This window comes from Stegostoma tigrinum, chromosome 45 (assembly GCF_030684315.1).
Source record: "Stegostoma tigrinum isolate sSteTig4 chromosome 45, sSteTig4.hap1, whole genome shotgun sequence".
Lineage (NCBI taxonomy): Eukaryota > Metazoa > Chordata > Chondrichthyes > Orectolobiformes > Stegostomatidae > Stegostoma > Stegostoma tigrinum.
In genome coordinates, this window is record NC_081398.1 from 12,571,641 (window position 1) to 12,589,454 (window position 17,814).

Consider the following 17,814-nt stretch of genomic DNA (forward strand, 5'->3'; position numbering starts at 1 on the left):
GCTAGGTCTGGGTAGGATGCTGTGAGGGTAAAATTATTAATGACTTGGATGTGGGGATTGAAGAATGGGTCAGTAAGTTTGCAGACGACACGAAGGTTGGAGGTGTCGTTGACTGTTGTAGGCTGCAGCGGGACATTGACAGGATGCAGAGATGGGCTGAGAGGTGGCAGATGGAGTTCAACCTGGATAAATGCGAGGTGATGCATTTTGGAAGGTTGAATTTGAAAGCTGAGTACAGGCTTAAGCTTAGGATTCTTGGCAGTGTGGAGGAACAGAGGGATCTTGGTGTGCAGATACATAGATCCCTTAAAATGGCCACCCAAGTGGACAGGGTTGTTAAGAAAGCATATGGTGTTTTGGCTTTCAATAGCAGGGGGATTGAGTTTAACAGTTGTGAGATCTTGTTGCAGCTCTATAAAACTTTGGTTAGACTGCACTTGGAGTACTGCGTCCAGTTCTGGGCGCCCTATTATAGGAAAGATGTGGATGCTTTGGAGAGGGTTCAGAGGAGGTTTACCAGGATGCTGCCTGGACTGGAGGACTTATCTTATGAAGAGAGGTTGACTCAGCTCGGACTTTTTTCATTGGAGAAAAGGAGGAGGAGAGGGGACCTAATTGAGATGTACAAGATAATGAGAGGCATAGATAGAGTTGATAGCCAGAGACTATTTCCGAGGGCAGAAATGGCTAACACGAGGGGTCATAGTTTTAAGCTGGTTGGAGGAAAGTATAGAGGGGATTTCAGAGGCGGGTTCTTTACACAGAGTTGTGAGAGCATGGAATGCATTGCCAGCAGCAGTTGTGGAAGCAAGGTCATTGGGGTCATTTAAGAGACTGCTGGACATGCATATGGTCACAGAAATTTGAGGGTGCATTCATGAGGATCAATGGTCGGCACAACATCGTGGGCTGAAGGGCCTGTTCTGTGCTGTACTGTTCTATGTTCTATGTTCTAAAATGCACTGAGGCTTCATTATCCTGACACTTTTTAGCCAGACCAGCTCTGTGGTATACACTGACCCTCTGTAAATCAGGTACAAATGGGTTGGCATGTGAGGGAGAATCTGCAATCTAAATTTCTGCTCTTGTAAATTAGTTTAACATTGTCCCAGAGCTTGGCTCTGGCGGGGGGGAAATATTTAAAGGGGGCCTAAGGGGCAACATTTTTACACGGAGGGCGGTGTGTGTATGGAATGAGCTGCCAGAGGAAGTGGTGGAGGCTGGTACAATTACAACATTTAAAAGGCATCTGGATGGTTACATGAATAGGAAGGGTCTAGAGGGATATGGGCCAAATGCTGGTAAATGGTACGAGATAAATTTAGGATATCTGGTCAGCATGGACGAGTTGGACCGAAGAGTCTGTTTCCATGCTGTACATCTCTATGACACTAAATGGATTTGAACCCAATGGTTTAAACAAGTCACATTTGTTTTAAATCCTCTGTTTTGTTGCAACTGTTTGGGGCAGTAATTTTGAATTCACTTTTTTCACATCACAGATTCATAAATCGGAACATTGTTTAACATTCCGAAAGCCACAGTGTTTGCCAAAGTGCTATGACATGTAGCTATTTGTCTGCTATTCTCATGACATCAGAGTGAGACTATCCTTCTTAGCTATTTTGAACAGTATGAGCAGTTTTGGCCCTCTTATTTAAGCAAACTTATTGTTTCATTGGAGACTGTTCAGAGAAGGTTCATGTGGATGATCCCTGGTATGAAGAGATTGTCTTCTGAGCAAAGATTAAACAGGTTGGGACTCTACTCATTGGAGTTTAGAAGAATGATCTCATTGAAACATATTGGATTTTTAAAGGGCTTGACATGATAAATGCTGAGAGGATGTTTCCCCTCAAGCGAGAGCCAGGGACCAGAGGGTACAGTCTCAATCTCACAATAAAAGGGCACCATTTGAAAACTGATACATGGAGAAGTTTCTTCTCTCTTAGATAGCAAGTTGTGGAGCTGGATGAACACAGCAGGCCGGGCATCATCAGAGAAGCAGGAAGGATGACGTTTTGGGTCTGGACCCTTTCTAACGTTTTTGGAACTCCTTGCCATATTGAGCTTATTTACAAATAAATAACATTATTTATGTTGGCGTGGGGATGGAGACAGGTGGAGGTGGAGCTCAGAAAGAAACACAGATATAAGCAAGGAGTTAATAGATAGCGGACAAGAACAGAAGAAGATCTAGTGTGTCTGAAGGCAATGGTTCCACGTACAATATATAATATTCCTAACTTGCAGTGTTGTCGATGATCAGAAAAGCTCTGGGGTCTCTATGTAAAGGCTGTGAGCTGATCAGCAACAGCTGGTATCTTCAGATTGGAGGCTGAGTTTTTCTTTAATGTTCTGGGGGAGATACTGAATGGTCTACACAGTGTTCTATTGTCTTTGTTCTGTTAAGAACATATTCCACTGCATGATAGCAACATCGAAAATTGTTTACCCTCACTGTGTTATTTCAACATAGACAATTTACATTGCCCTTCAGAAACAAGCAAATATGGCCAAATGTTGAAAAAGTGAACAGGTAACCTTCACCCTTATGGCCAAACATATCACCCATTCCTCCATTGCCATCAAGCCAGGGAATCAAAGCCAGCTCAATGAAGAGGCAGGAGGAAGTGCCAGGAGCAGCGAAAGGCTTACTTAAAATTGAGACATCAATCTTGTGAAGCCACCAAACAGGACTACTTACATGCTAAAGAGCATAAGGAGCAAATGATAGATAGAACTAAGTGATCCTACAGCCAACAGGTCAGATGTAAGCTCTGCAATCCTGCCACATCCAATTGTGAATAGTGGTGGACATTAAACAACTCACTGGAGGAGGACACTCCAAAAAAACCCCATACTCAATGATGGAAGAGCTCAGCATTATCAGGGCAAAAGGTAATGCTGCAGCATTTGCAGCAATCTTCAGCCAGAAGTGCTGAGTGCATGATCCATTTCAGCCCCCCCAGCAGTCCCCAGAGTTACAGATACTCAGTCTGCAGCCAATTTGATTCAATCCACGTTAAATCAAGAAATGGCTGGAAGACACTGGACACTGCAAAGGCTATGGGTCCTCATAACATTCAGGCAACAAACTTCTGCTCCAGAACTTGAAGTTCCCGTAGCCAAGCTGTTCCAGTACAGTTACAATATTGGCACCTACCCGGCAATATGGAAAATTGCCCAGGTATGCCCTGTACACAAAAAGCAGGACAAATCCATTTCAGCCAATCATCGCCCCGTAAGCCTCTTCTCGACATCAGTAAAGTGATGGAAGGTGTCAGTAACAGCGCTATCAAGCAGCACCTGCTCAGCAATAACCTGCTCAGTGACGCCCAGTTTGGGTTCCGCCAGGGCCACTCAGCTCCTGACCTCATTACAGCCTCGGTTCAAACATGGGCAAAAGAGCTGAATTCCAGAGAGGGACAACCTTTGTTATCACAGCTCCATTTGACTGAGTGTGGCATCAAGGAGCAAATAACTCACCTGCTGACTCCACAAAGCCTGCCACCACTGACAAAGTACAAGTCAGGGGTGTGATGGAATACTCCCCATTTGCCTGGATGGATACAGCTCCAATAACACTCATGAAGGTCAACAAAATTCAGGACAAAGCAGTCCGCATGATTGGCACCACATCCACATACACCCACTCCCTCTACCATTGACGCTCAGTAGCAGCAGTGTGCACCATCTACAAGACGCACTGCGCCAACTCACCAAGGCTCCTGAGACATACCTGTTACTATTACTATCTAGGAAGGAAGGACAGCAGATACATGGGAATACCACTGCATGCAAGTTCCCTTCGAAGCCACTCACCATCCTGTCTTGGAATTATAGCATCATTCCTTCAGCGTTGCTAATTCAATATCCTTACACTCCTTCCCTCAGAGCATTAGGGGTTAACCCACAGCAGGTCACTTGCAGCAGATAAAGTTGGCTGATCAGTGACCAGGACAAACCTTGATCTAACTCTCTATATTTTATTCCAGCTTCTCAATTGGATTGAACACCTTCAGACATGGCCAATTCAACTCGAGCTCATGTGTACGATGTTCAAAGACTTTGATTCTTCCCGATATGTGACTGTTCCAGTTGAAGTCATGAGTTCACTGCTGGTCAGGAGGAAGCTCAGGGCAGACATGTATGATTCTCTGAAGGTGGCCAGGCAAGTTGAATCAGTCATTAAGAAGGCTTTTCGATTCCTTTGGTTTATAAGTAAAGGCATAGAGTAGAGAAGTAAGGAAATGATGTTACACCTCTACAAATCATTGGTCAGACCAGATTTGCAGTATTGTGTTCAGTTCTGAGCACTTTAACATAGTCCTGAATAGGATTCAAAGGAAATTTATGAGAATAATACTAGGAATGAGGGATTTTAGATACAAGGAAAGATTAGAAAAAATAAGGTTATTTTCATTGGAGCAGAGAAGATTAAGAGGTGTCCTTACTGAGGTGTTTAAAATTATTGCCAATTTTGACAGGGTAAAGAAGGAAAGTCTGTTTCTATAAGTTAGTGTGTCTGTAGCTAGGAGTCACACAGTTTCTCAGCAAGAGTCATAAAACTGTATAGCATGGATACAGATGCTTGAGTCCATCTCATCCATGCCGACCAGATATCCTAAATAAATCTAGTCCCATTTGCCAGCATTTGGCACATATCCCTCTCACTCCTTCCTATTCATACATCTATCCAAATGCCTTTTAAATATTGTAATTGTACCAGCCTCCACCACTTCCTCATTCCATGCATGTACAAATCTCTGTGTGAAAAAGTTGCCCCTTAGGTCCCTTATAAATGTTTCCCTGCTCACCTTAAGCCTCTGATGAACGGCCTGGTCCCGGAACGTCAGCTTTTGAGCTCCTGAGATGCTACTTGGCCTGCTGTGTTCATCCAGCTTCACACTTTGGAGGCATAGGCTTAAGATAACAGTTTTGGAGTCCGCTACCCTGGGGAAAAGGCCTTGGCAGTTCACCCTATCCATGCCCCTCATGATTTTATAAACCTCTGTAAGGCCTCCCTTCAGTTGAGAACACTCCAGGGAAAATAGCCCCAGACTATTCAAGCCTCTCCTTCTAGCTTCAACCCTCCAACCCTGGCAACATCCTTGTAAATCTTTTCTGAACCCTTTCAAGTTTCACGGCATCCTCCCTATAGCAGGGAGACCAGAACTAGATGCAATATTCTAAAAGTGGCCTAAACAATGTATTTTTCTTTGAACCAACTCCAATGTTTAGAGAATCAAAAGAATCTGTGGATGCTGTAAATCAGGAACAAAAACAAAGTTGCTGGAAACACTCAGCAGGTCTGGCAGTATCTGTGGAGGAGAAAACAGAGTGAATGTTTCAGGTCTGGTTCTGAGGAATGTTCTGAAATGTTAACTCTGTTTTCTCTTCCACAGGTGCTGCCAAAACTGCTGAGCTTTTCCAGCAACTTTGTTTTCATTTCCAATGCCCAGAGATACTTGTAACTAAACAGCAGAGTCTGTACAGCTTTGCTGCTGAGTCAGACAGCTGTATGGATTACTGCTGGGTCATACAGCTGTGTGGATTCACTACTGGATCAGACAGCTGTATGGATTACTGCTGGGTCATACAGCTGTACAGATTCACTGCTGAGTCAGACAGCCGTATGGATTCATTGCTGGGTCACACAGACATATGGATTCATCGCTGTGTCACACAGCCGTATGGATTCACTGCTGGGTCACGCAGCCGTATGGACTCACTGCTGGGTCACACAGCCGTATGGATTCATCGCTGCGTCACACAGCCGTATGGATTCACTGCTGTGTCACACAGCCGTATGGATTCACTGCTGGGTCACGCAGCCGTATGGATTCACTGCTGGGTCACACTGTCGTATGGATTCATCGCTGGGTCACACAGCCGTATGGATTCACTGCTGGGTCACGCAGCCGTATGGATTCACTGCTGGGTCACGCAGCTGTGCAGGTTTAATGCTGATTTATTTGACCTGCTATGTGGTATTAGCTTTCTCTCACTTCCTCCTTTTTTCAAGTGCCATTGTATTGATCTTCTTTTACCAAAGTTCCAATACAATGCTGCAGTTTATTAAACAGTAATTACTGCTCCAAACATTCGAGGAAATCAGCTCTAAGGAAGAAAATACCTCAAAAAGAGGAGCAGCTCTTACAGCCATAGCTTTTTCCCATCCTCCATCTGGATTTACCCAGAATCCTTCTCAGAGAGCTGGGAGTGGGATAGAGAGACACATCTTTATGCAAATAGTGTTGTTAGGATTTGGAATGTGCTGCCTGCAAAATTGGTGAAGACAGAATTTATATTCCAAGAGAGATCTGGATATATTTTTGAGAGAGATGAAGTGAGAAGGCAATGGAGATGGGGCTAGAGCTTGGGACCAGCTTCATATCTCTTTCAGGAGCTAGTACAGACATGATGTGTCCAATGGCATCCTTTGTACTATAAAACTCTATGATCCTACGGTTAAAGATACATGCCTCTGAGATCATCTTAGCTCTTACATTTGCTGTCTCACTTTCTAAAGCCAATGAAACAATAGACATTTTGGCATCATGCTTAAACAACTTGCTTTCCACTGTGTTACAGAAATGAATGACAAGAAATTCACTGGAATCATATATTTATCGTAACCACCTTTCCCTGTGGAGCAAACAGATTGGTGTTAATCTTAACTGGGTAAGGATTCTTTAAAACACAACATTATAAATGGCTGTTACAGAAACATTGCGTTACAGAGATCAGGTGTACCCAAGAAATTTGTGGGAAACTGGGCCCTTTGTTGAGAAATTTGTATCATTAATAGCCACAGGTGAGGTGCCAGAAGACCTGCCTAGGGTAGGGTAGTGGAATCGAACACTAGAGTATAAGTTTAAGGTGAGAGGGCAGAGAAGGGTCCTAAAAGGCAACTTTTTTACATAGAGGGTGGTGCGTGTATGGAATGAGCTGCCAGAGGAGGTGGTGGAGGCTGGTACAGTTCCAAGATTTAAAAGGCATCTGGATGGCTACATGAGTAGGAAGGGTTTGGATGGACATGGGCCAAATGCTGGCAAATGGGACTAGACTTAGGCTATCTACTTGGCATGGACGAGTTGGACCAATTGGCCTGTTTCCATGCTACACATCTCTATAACTCTATGACTCTGTCTACAGCTCAGAAAAAGGCTGTGATACTGTGCTGATCAAGAACATGTAGCAAACTATTCTAATACCATTTTCCAGCAGTTGGCTCATAGCCAAATATACCTTTTCATTGCAACATCTAAATACGTCTTAAATGTTAATGTTTCTGGTCTACCACTGTTATGTATCGTGATTTATAGATTTCCATCACCCTCTGAATGAAAACTGAAAGAACTGCGGATGCTGTAAATCAGGAACAGAAACAAAGTTTCTGGAGAAGCCCAAGATAATAAAATGTGAAGCTGGATGAACACAGCAGGCCAAGCAGCATCTCAGGAGCTCCTGAGATGCTGCTTGGCCTGCTGTGTTCATCCAGCCTCACATTTTATTATCTTGGAATTCTCCAGCATCTGCAGTTCCCATTATTTCTGGAGAAGCCCAGCAGGTCTGGCAGCATCTGTGAAGGAAAAAGCAGAGTTTCGGGTCCAATGACCCCTTTCTCAGAGCTAACGGATTAATGATCAGCATTTTGAACTGAATCATGTGCATTGATTTGCTTTTTTGAGCTTTGCAGATTAGTTGTTGTCTTGGTCTTTATGTCAAATGTCTCACAATTACTCTCCGCAAATGAACTTTGTTTGCTCCATGTTTTGTTTAGTTCACCTGTTCCAAGACATAAATACATTGTGAAGGTGTTACTCATTGGATGATCTTATTTTGACAATATGGACCAAGTAATTTCCCATCGCTGTTCCATCAGATCATCTCCTGATTCTGGCTGTGACTTGATGTCTTCGTGGATTGATGAGCTTGATTGAATTTAACTGATTTATTTCCATATTTGTGGAGGTGGGATGTTTACACATGCCATTAACTCTGCCAAAGAGCTAATATTTCTTCTCCAAAGGGCAGAATGTTAAAGAATGTGAACTGTCAGGAATGTTATAATTCTCATTTCCTTAGCCTGTTTCTCTCCAGTGGAAGAATCCAGGCCACAAACAGAAGTCCAGAGGCAATGTGAGGATCATTGCCCTGGCTTAATTAATGAGTGTGACCAAGGAGCCCTGTTAGAATCAAGCTCTGGGGGAATTAGGGAGAAAGGTCTCTGTTCGACTAGTAATTCTGCATGAGTACCTTACTACCTGATTCCCCAAAACCACTCCACAATCTACATGTTGCAAGGCAGCAATGTGATGGACTAGTCCTCACTCCCTGCCTGTATGAGTACAGTGAACATAGGTTCACATTCAGCCTGTTCAAAGACATTATTTCACACCACTAGACCAGGTGGGCATTGAACATAGGTCTCCTGGTGCAGAGGTAGGGACATAGCACTGCACCACCAGAACTCTCGCACAGAAGTTATGTCCTATGCAACGTACTGAAGCAATTAAAGCAATCAGTATTTTAATGTCATTCACTAGCGCAAACAATGACCTGACCCTTCCTGTTTTGTTCCAGTTTCTGCACCGAACTGGAAACTCTCTGGCTTAGCAAACTTCGCTCAAGCTCACACATAAAATGTTCAAAAGTTTTTGATCTTCCCAACATGTGACTGCTCCAATCAGAGAGATTACCTCAGTGCTGCTCTAATAACTGATGTGTTCGTGTCGCTGAGATCATCCTAGCTTTTACACTCGCCTGATAACTTTCTCAAGACTTTAGGATGATGAATATTTTGTTTTCACAGTTTAACAACTTCATGAATGTCTTTAAGAAATGAAGGACATGAAATTCACTGGAATCATATATTTCCCACAATCCCCATAACCAGTTTTCCCTGTGGAGCAAACAGATTGGCGTTAACCTTGATCAGTAAGGATTCTGTGATTAGATTAGATTCCCTACAGTGTGGAAACAGTCCCTTTGGCCCAATAAGTCCACACCACCCTTTGGAGCATCCCACCCAGACCCATCCCCATATAACCCACACACCATTGAACACTAGGGGCTACTTAGCATGGCCAATCCACCTAACCTGCACATCTTTGGATTGCAGGAGGAAACTAGACCACCCGGAGGAAACCCACGTAGACACAGGGAGAATGTGCAAACTCTGTTCAGACAGTTGACGAGGCTGGAATCGAGCCCGGGTCCCTGGAGCTGTGAGGCTGCAGTGCTAACCACTGAACACTGTGCCTCCAACAAAACCTACATTTTATACGCTTGATGTTTGCCAACTGTAAGATAGTGTCTTAGAGTAATAGATCTGTACAGCATAGAAACACACACTTTGGTTCAACCTGTCCATGCCAACCAGATATGCTAAATAAATCTAGTCATGTTTTCCAGCATTTGGCCTGTATCCCTACCAACCATTCCTATTCAGAGAGGCAATCAGATATCTTTGAAATGCTGTAATTGTACCAGCCCCCACCACTTTCTCTGGCAGCTCGTTCCATGCACGCACCACAATTAGTGTGAAAAGAGTTGCCCCTCAGGTCTGTTTTAAATCTTTCCCCATCGTCTTAAACCTGTGCCATCTAGTTTTGGACTCGCTCATGGCCAGCCTGGGGAAAAGACCTTGTCTTTTACTCTCTCTTTATATCGCACAATTTTATAAACTGTATGAGGTCACTTCACAGCCTTCCACAGTTCAGAGAAAACAGACCCAATTTATTTAGTCTCGCCCTTTAACTCAAACCCTCCAACCGTGGCAACATGCTCATAAATCTTTTCTGAAGCGTTTCAACTTTCACAATATCCGTCGAAAAGCAAAAGTCCAGGATTGCATACAGAATTCCAAAAGTGGCCTGACCAATGTCCTGTACAGCTACAACTTGATCTCCCAACTCCTATACTCAATGCACTGACCAATAAAGGCAAGCATATCAAACACCTTCTTCATTATCCTGTTCACCTGGGACTGCACTTTTAAGGAACTGTGAGCGTACAGATCCAGGTCACTTTGTTCAACAACACTTGCCAGGACCTGACCATTAAGTGTATATGCCCAACAACTCACGTTTATCCAAATTAAAGTCCATCTGCCATTCCTTGATCCATTGACCTATCTGATCAAGATCCTTTGGCCCGTATCCCACTCAACCCTTCCTATTCGTGCACCCCTTAAGACATCTTTTAAATGTTGTAATTGTACCAGCCTCCACCACTTTCTCTGGCAGCTCGTTTCATGCACACACCACAATTAGCATGAAAAGAGTTGCTGCTCAGGTATATTTAAAATCTTAACACCATGCCCTCTAGTTTTGGACTCGCCCATGATCTGATAAATTGAAATTTCCACTCTTGTAAATTAGCTTAACGTTGTCCCAAAAACACGGCCCTAATGTCTTACAAATGTGTTTGAACCCAATGGTTTGAACAAGTCAGTTTTTGTGTAGAAATAACATAGCGTGGAGCTGGAGGAAAGCAGCAGGTCAGGCAGCATCAGAAGAGTAGGAAAGCTAACATTTCAGATCAGGGTAACAAAGTATGAAGCTGGATGAAGACAGCAGGCCAAGCAGCAGTCAGGATCACAAAAGCTGACGTTTCGGGCCTAGACCCTTCATCAGAGAGGGGGATGGGGAGAGGGTTCTGGAATAAATAGGGAGAGAGGGGGAGGCAGACCGAAGATGGATAGAGGAGAAGATAAGTGGAGAGGAGAATATAGGTGGGGAGGTGGGGAGGGGATAGTTCAGTCCGGGGAAGGAGGACAGGTCAAGGAGGTGAGATGAGGTTAGTAGGTGGGAAATGGAGTTACAGCTTGAGGTGGGAGGAGGGGATAGGTGAGAGGAAGAACAGGTTTGGGAGGCGGGGACGAGCTGGGCTAGTTTTGGGATGCAGTGGGGGGAGGGGACGAGCTGGGCTGGTTTTGGCATGCAGTGGGGGAAGGCGAGATTTTGAAGCTTGTGAAGTCCACATTGATACCATTGGGCTGCAGGGTTCCCAAGCGGAATAAGTGTTGCTGTTCCTGCAACCTTCGGGTGGCATCATTGTGGCACTGCAGGAGGCCCAGGATGGATGAGGAATGGGAGGGGGAGTTAAAATGGTTCGTGACCGGGAGGTGCAGTTGTTTATTGCGAACCGAGCAGAGGTGTTCTGCAAAGCGGTCCCCAAGCCTCCGCTTGGTTTCCCCAATGTAGAGGAAGCCACAACGGGTATACTGGATACAGTATACCACATTAGCAGATGTGCAGGTGAACATCTGCTTAATATGGAAAGTCATCTTGGGGCCTGGGTTGGGGGTGAGGGATGAGGTGTGGGGGCAAGTGTAGCACTTCCTGCGGTTGCAGGGGAAGGTGCTAGGTGTGGTGGGGTTGGAGGGGAGTATGGAGTTGACAAGGGAGTCCCGGAGAGAGTGGTCACTCCGGAAGGTACACAAAGGTTGGGATGGAAAAATGTCTTGGGCGGTGGGGTCGGATTGTGGATGGCGGAAGAGTCGGAGGATGATGCGTTGTATCCGCAGATTGGTGAGGTGGTATGTGAGGACAACGGGGATTCTCTTAGGGCGGTTATTGCGGGGACGGGTTGTGAGGGATGTGTTGTGGGAAACGCAGGAGACACAGTCAAGGGCGTTCTCGACCCCTGCTCGGGGGGAACAGATGCGGCGGAGGTGAAGGAATTGGGAATAGGGGATGGAATTTTTGCAGGGGGCTGGGTGGGATGAGGTGTATTCTAGGTAGCTGTGGGAGTCGGTCGGCTTGAAATGGACATCAGTTTCTAGCTGGTTGCCTGAGATGGAGACAGGAGGTCCAGGCTCGTCCCCGCCCCCCATTGCATCTAAAAACCAGCCCAGCTCGTCCCCGCCTCCCGAACCTGTTCTTCCTCTCACCTCCCACACCTCCCACCTCAAGCCGCACCTCCATTTCCCACCTACTAACCTCATCCCACCTCCTTGACCTGTCCGCCCTCCCTGGACTGCCCTATCTCCTCCCCACCTCCCCACCTATACTCTCCTCTCCGCTTATCTTCTCCTCAATCCAGCTTCGGTCAGCCTCCCCCTCTCTCCCTATTTATTTCAGAACCGCTAATGAAGAGGAGACCGCATTGTCAGCAGCAAATATTTCGGTTACAATCCTTGCCTTTGAAAGCTCAACATCAATTTCTAAAGCCTATGACCATGCACACATCTCGCAAAAAACACTTCTCCAACTTGTCCTGTATGTTATCAGTGTTTGTTCACAGCAAACCATAACAAGGTAATTGAAGTGATATATTTACCGTAGTAGACATAATCATGAGGTCCTGTGGGAGTAACAGGTTTGTGTTAGTGAGTCTGGTGGCAACGTACAACATACAATATTCCTAACTTGCAGCACTGTCAATGATCAGAAAAGCTCTGGGGTCTCCATGTGAAGCATGTGGGCTGATCAGCAACAGCTGTCATCTTCAGGTAGGAGTGTGAGTTTTTCTTTAATGTTCTGGGGGAGATACTGAACGGTCAACAGGATGTGGAGGAGAGGATTGGCAAAACAATTCTGGGCAGGAGTGAAAGGAACAGTGTGGTCATTATGGGAGACTTTAACTTCACTAACATTGACTGGAATTGCTGTAACTCTAGTACGTCAGATGGATCAGTTTTTGTCCAATGTGTGCAGGAGGGTTTCCTGACACAATATGTCGAACGGCCGACAGGAGGGGAGGCCACACTGGATCTGGTACTTAGTAATGAACCAGGCCAGGTGTTTGATTTAGTGGTAGGTGAGCACTTTGCAGGGAGTGACCATAATTCAGTTGCGTTTAATTTAGCGATGGAGAGGGATAGGAATATGCCACAGGGCAAGAGTTATGGATGGGGAAGGGTGATTATAATGCGATTAGGCAAGACTTAAGAGTCATAGAATGGGGTAGCAAAATGCAGGGGATGGGGACAATCGAAATGGGGAGCTGGTTTAAGGAACAGATATTGCGTGTCCTTGATAGGTACGTCCCCGTCAGGCAGGGGTCAGTGATAAGGTAGGGGAACCGTGGTTTGCTGAAGAAATTGTATCTCTTGTTAAGCGGAAGAGGGAGGCTTATGTGACGTGGAGACAAGGTGGTTCAGATGAGGCGATGGACAGTTACAGATTAGCTTGGAAGGATTTAAAGTGTAAGTTAAGAAGAGCAAGGAGGGGACATGAGCAGACATTAGCAGGTCAAATAAAGGAGAACCCTAAAGCTTTCTATAGGTATGTGAGGAATAAGAGGATGACTGGGGTAGGAATAGGGCTAGTCAAAGACAGAAGTGGGAATTGTTTCTGGACCCTGTGGAGATCGGAGAGGTCCTAAATGAATATTTCTCATCTGTTTTCACTCAGGAAAAGGAGAATATTGTAGAGGAGAAGACTGGATTACGGGCTATTAGAATTAAAAGGATGAGGTTAGCAAGGAGGAGGCGTTATCAATTCTAGAAGGTGTGAAGGTAGATAAATATCCCTGGGCCAGATGGGATTTTTCCGAGGATTGTCTGGGAAGCTGTTGAGGAGATGGCAGAGCCTTTGGCCTTGATCTTTCAGTCCTCATTGTCTACAGGTTTAGTGCCAGAGGACTGGAGAATGCAAATGTTGTGACGTTGTTCAAGAAGGGCAGTAGGGATGACCCAGGTAATTATAGACCTGTGAGCCTTACGTCTGTTGTAGGAAACGTTTTGGAAAGGATTACAAGAGATAGAATTTATAATCATCTAGAAAGCAACTTTTTGATTAGAGATAGTCAATATGGATTCGTCATAGGCAGGTCGTGTCTCACAAACCTCATTGAGTTTTTTGAGAAGGTGACCAAGCATGTGGATGAGGGTAGGGCAGTTGACGTGGTGTACATGGACTTCAGTAAAGCCTTTGATAAGGTTCCACATGGTAGGCTATTGGAGAAAATACGGAGGCATGGGATTGAGGGAGATTTAGCAGTTGGATTAGAAACTGGCTTTCTGTAAGAAGGCAACAAGTGGTGGTTGATGGAAAATATTCAGCCTGGAGTCCGGTTACTAGTGGTGAGCCTCAAGGATCTGTTTTGTCATTTTCATAAGTGACTTGGATGCAGGCATAGTTGGATGGGTTAGTAAGTTTGCAGATGACACTAAAGTCGGTGGAGTGGGTGACAAGTGTGAAAGAATGTTGCAGGTTGCAGGGAGACCTGGATAAACTGAAGAATTGGGCTGAAAGGTGGCAAATGGAGTTCAATGCAGATAAATGTGAGGTGATTCACTTTGGGAAGAATAATAGGAAGGCAGAATACTGGGTCAATGGAAAGATTCTTGGTAGTGCAGATATGCAGAGGGATCTTGGTGTCCATGTACATAGATCCCTGAATGTTCCCACCCAGGTTGATAGTGCTGTTAAGAAGGCTTACAGTGTGTTAGGTTTTATTGGTAGAGGGATTGAGTTCTGGAGCCGTGATGTCATGCTGCAACTGTACAAAACGCTAGTGCGGCCTCACTTGGAATATTGCGTGCAGTTCTGGTCGCCCCATTACAGGAAGAATGTGAAAACATTGGAAAAGGTGCAGAGGAGATTTACCAGGATGTTGCCTGGTCTGGAGCGAAGGCGTTATGAAGAAAGGCTGAGGGACTTGTGTCTGTTCTCATTGGAGAGAAGAAGGCTAAGAGGGGATTTAATAGAGACCTACAAGATGATCAGAGGATTAATTAGGGTGGACAGTGAGAGTCTTTTTCTAAGGATGATGACGTCAGCTTATACAAGGGGGCATAGCTACAAATTGAGGGGTGATGGATTTAAGACAGATGTCAGAGGCAGGTTCTTTACTCAGAGAGTGGTAAGGGCGTGGAACACCCTGCCCGCCAATATAGTTAATCCAGCCACATTAGGGGCATTTAAGCAGTCCTTGGATAAGCAGATGGATAATGATGGGATAGTGTAGGTGGATTGGTTTAGATTATTTCACAGGTCGGCGCAACATCGAGTGCCGAAGGGCCTGTTCTGCACTGTATTATTCTATGTTCGATGTTCAAGACATTGTTCTATTGTTTTCTATTTCTTCTGTTAACAACGTATCCTGTTCCATGATTGCAACATCAAAAATTAGCACACAGACTGCTTTAACTCCCAATTGCTACTCTTATCTCATCCAAATTCTGGTGAAAAACCAACATGTACACATCCAAAATGAGAAGTGATTTTCCTTGTGGCAAATAATGATTCACAAAGAAATCCAGAAATATCCTTTCATTATCTGTGTACTAACGATATCGAATAATAGTGAAAGTATCACACCTGCTCTTGGATTGCATGTTTAAGTTCCTACGCTGATATTTTAAAATGTTAAACTATTCAATTGGTGCAATCATTTTAATGGTGTTCACTCGTACAAACAATGGTCTGTCTCTTTCTGTTTTGTTCCAGTTTCTCCGCCGAACTGGAAACCCTCCGACTTGGCTAATTTCGCTCAAACTCACACGTACTACATTCAAAACCTTTTGATCTTCCCAACGTGTGACTGCTCCAATCGGAGACATTACCTCAGTGCTGCCCTAATAACTGATGTGTCTGTGTCTCTGAGATCGTCCTAGCTTTTACACTCGCCTGATAACTTTCTCAAGACTTTGGGATGATGGACATTTTGTTTTCAAAGTTAAACAAATTCTTGAATGTATTTGAGAAATGAAGGACACAAAATTCACTGGAATCATATATTTTCCATAATCCCAATAAGCGGTTTTCTCTGTGGAACAAACAGCCAGGCGTTAACCTTGATCAGCAAGGAATCTTTGGAAAGCTATATTTCACATGTTTGATGACTGTCAACTGTAAGATAGTGTCTTCGAGTGGTATAGCTGTGCAGCATGGAAACACACCCTTCAGCCCAACTTGTCCATGCCAACCCGATACGCTAAGTAAATCTATTCCCGTTTGCCAGCATTTGTCCCATATCCTTACTAACCCTTTCTATTCATGTACCCCTCCAGATAGCTTTGAAATGCTGTAATTGTACCAGCCCCCACCACTTTCTCTGGCAGCTCGTTTCGTGCACGCACCACATTTAGCGTGAAAAGAGTTGCCCCTCAGGTCTGTTTAAAATCTTTCCCCATCGTCTTAAACCTGTGCCGTCTAGTTTGGGACTCGCCCATGGCCAGCCTGGGGAAAAGAACATGTCTTTTACTGTCTCTTTGCCCCTCATGATTTTATAAATTCTATGAGGTCACCTCACAGCCTTCCACAGTCCAGGGAAAACAATCCCAGTTTTTTTTCACCTCTCCCTGTATCCCAAACCCTCCAACCCTGGCAGCATCCTTACAAATATTTTCTGAAGCAATTCAAGATTTACAATATCCTTCCGAAAGCAGGGAGACCAGGGTTGCATACACAATCCTGTACAGCTACAACTTGATCTCCCAACTCCTATACTCAATGCACTGACCAATAAAGGCAAGCATACCAAACACCTTCTTCATTATCCTGTTCACCTGGGACTCCACTTTCAAGGAACTGTGAACCTGCACTCCAAGGTCACTTTGTTCAGCAACACTTGCCAGCACCTTACCATTAAGTGTACAAGTCCTGCCCTGATTTGCCTTTCCACAATTCAACAACTCACATTTATCGAAATTAAACTCCATCTGCCATTTCTTGATCCATTGACCCGTCTGATCAAGATCCCTTTGTACTCTGAGGGAACCTTTTTTCGCTGTGCACTATAAAGCCAATTTTGTTGTTATCTGCAAAATCTTTAAACGTGCCAGCTATATTCCCCTCTAAATCATTTACATACATGATGAAAAGTAGTCAACCCAGCACCCATACTTGTGGTACACAGTGGTAACAGGCCTCCAGTCTGAAAAGCAACCCTCCACCATCAGCCTCTGTCTTCTACCTTCGCGCTAGCTCTGTATCCAAATGGCTAGCTCACCCTGTATTGCGTGTGGTCTAATCAATCTAACAGGAGGAGCCTTGTTGAACGCCTTACTGAAGTCCATAGAGACCCAGCCCACCATTCTGCCCTCATTAATCCTCTTTGTTACTTCTTCAATAAACACAATGAAGTTCATGAGACCATGACTTCCCACACACAAGGACATGTTGACAACCCCTAATCAGTCCTTGATTTTCCAAATGTTTGCAATTCCTGCCTTTCACATTTCTTAATTGTTAATCATAGATTTTTTAAAAAGCCACATTTCAACACATGCATATGGGTAGTCTTTCTTTTGACAATATGGCCTAACACAGTGACATCAAAGGATGGGAAGGTAACATGCACTGTGCCTTCATTATCCTGACATTTTATAGCCAGACCAGCTCTGTGGTATATATTGAGCCTCTGTAAATCAGGTACAAATGTTGTAGTTGGCAGCTTGGGGTGAATCGTGAATGTGTTTGAGAGATGAAGGGCCCGAAATTTACTGGAATCTTATATTTACCATAATCTCCATAACCGGTTTTCCCTGTGGAGCAAACAGATTGGCATTAACCTTGTTCAGTAAGGATTCCTTGGAAAGCTACATTTTACATGCTTGATGTTTGTCAACTGTAAGATAGTGTCTTTGAGTTATTTAGCTGCACAGCATGGAAGCACACCCTTCGGCCCAACTTGTCCATGCCAATCAGATATGCTAAATAAATCTAGTCCCGTTTGACAGCATTTGGCCCATATCCCTCTCCACCCTTCCTATTCAAAGAGACATCCAGCTATGTTTTGAATGTTGTAATTGTACCAGCTCCCACCACTTTCTCTGACAGATCATTCCATGCACACACCACAATTAGCGTGAAGAGAGTTGCCCCTCGGTCGGTTTTAAACTTTCCCCCG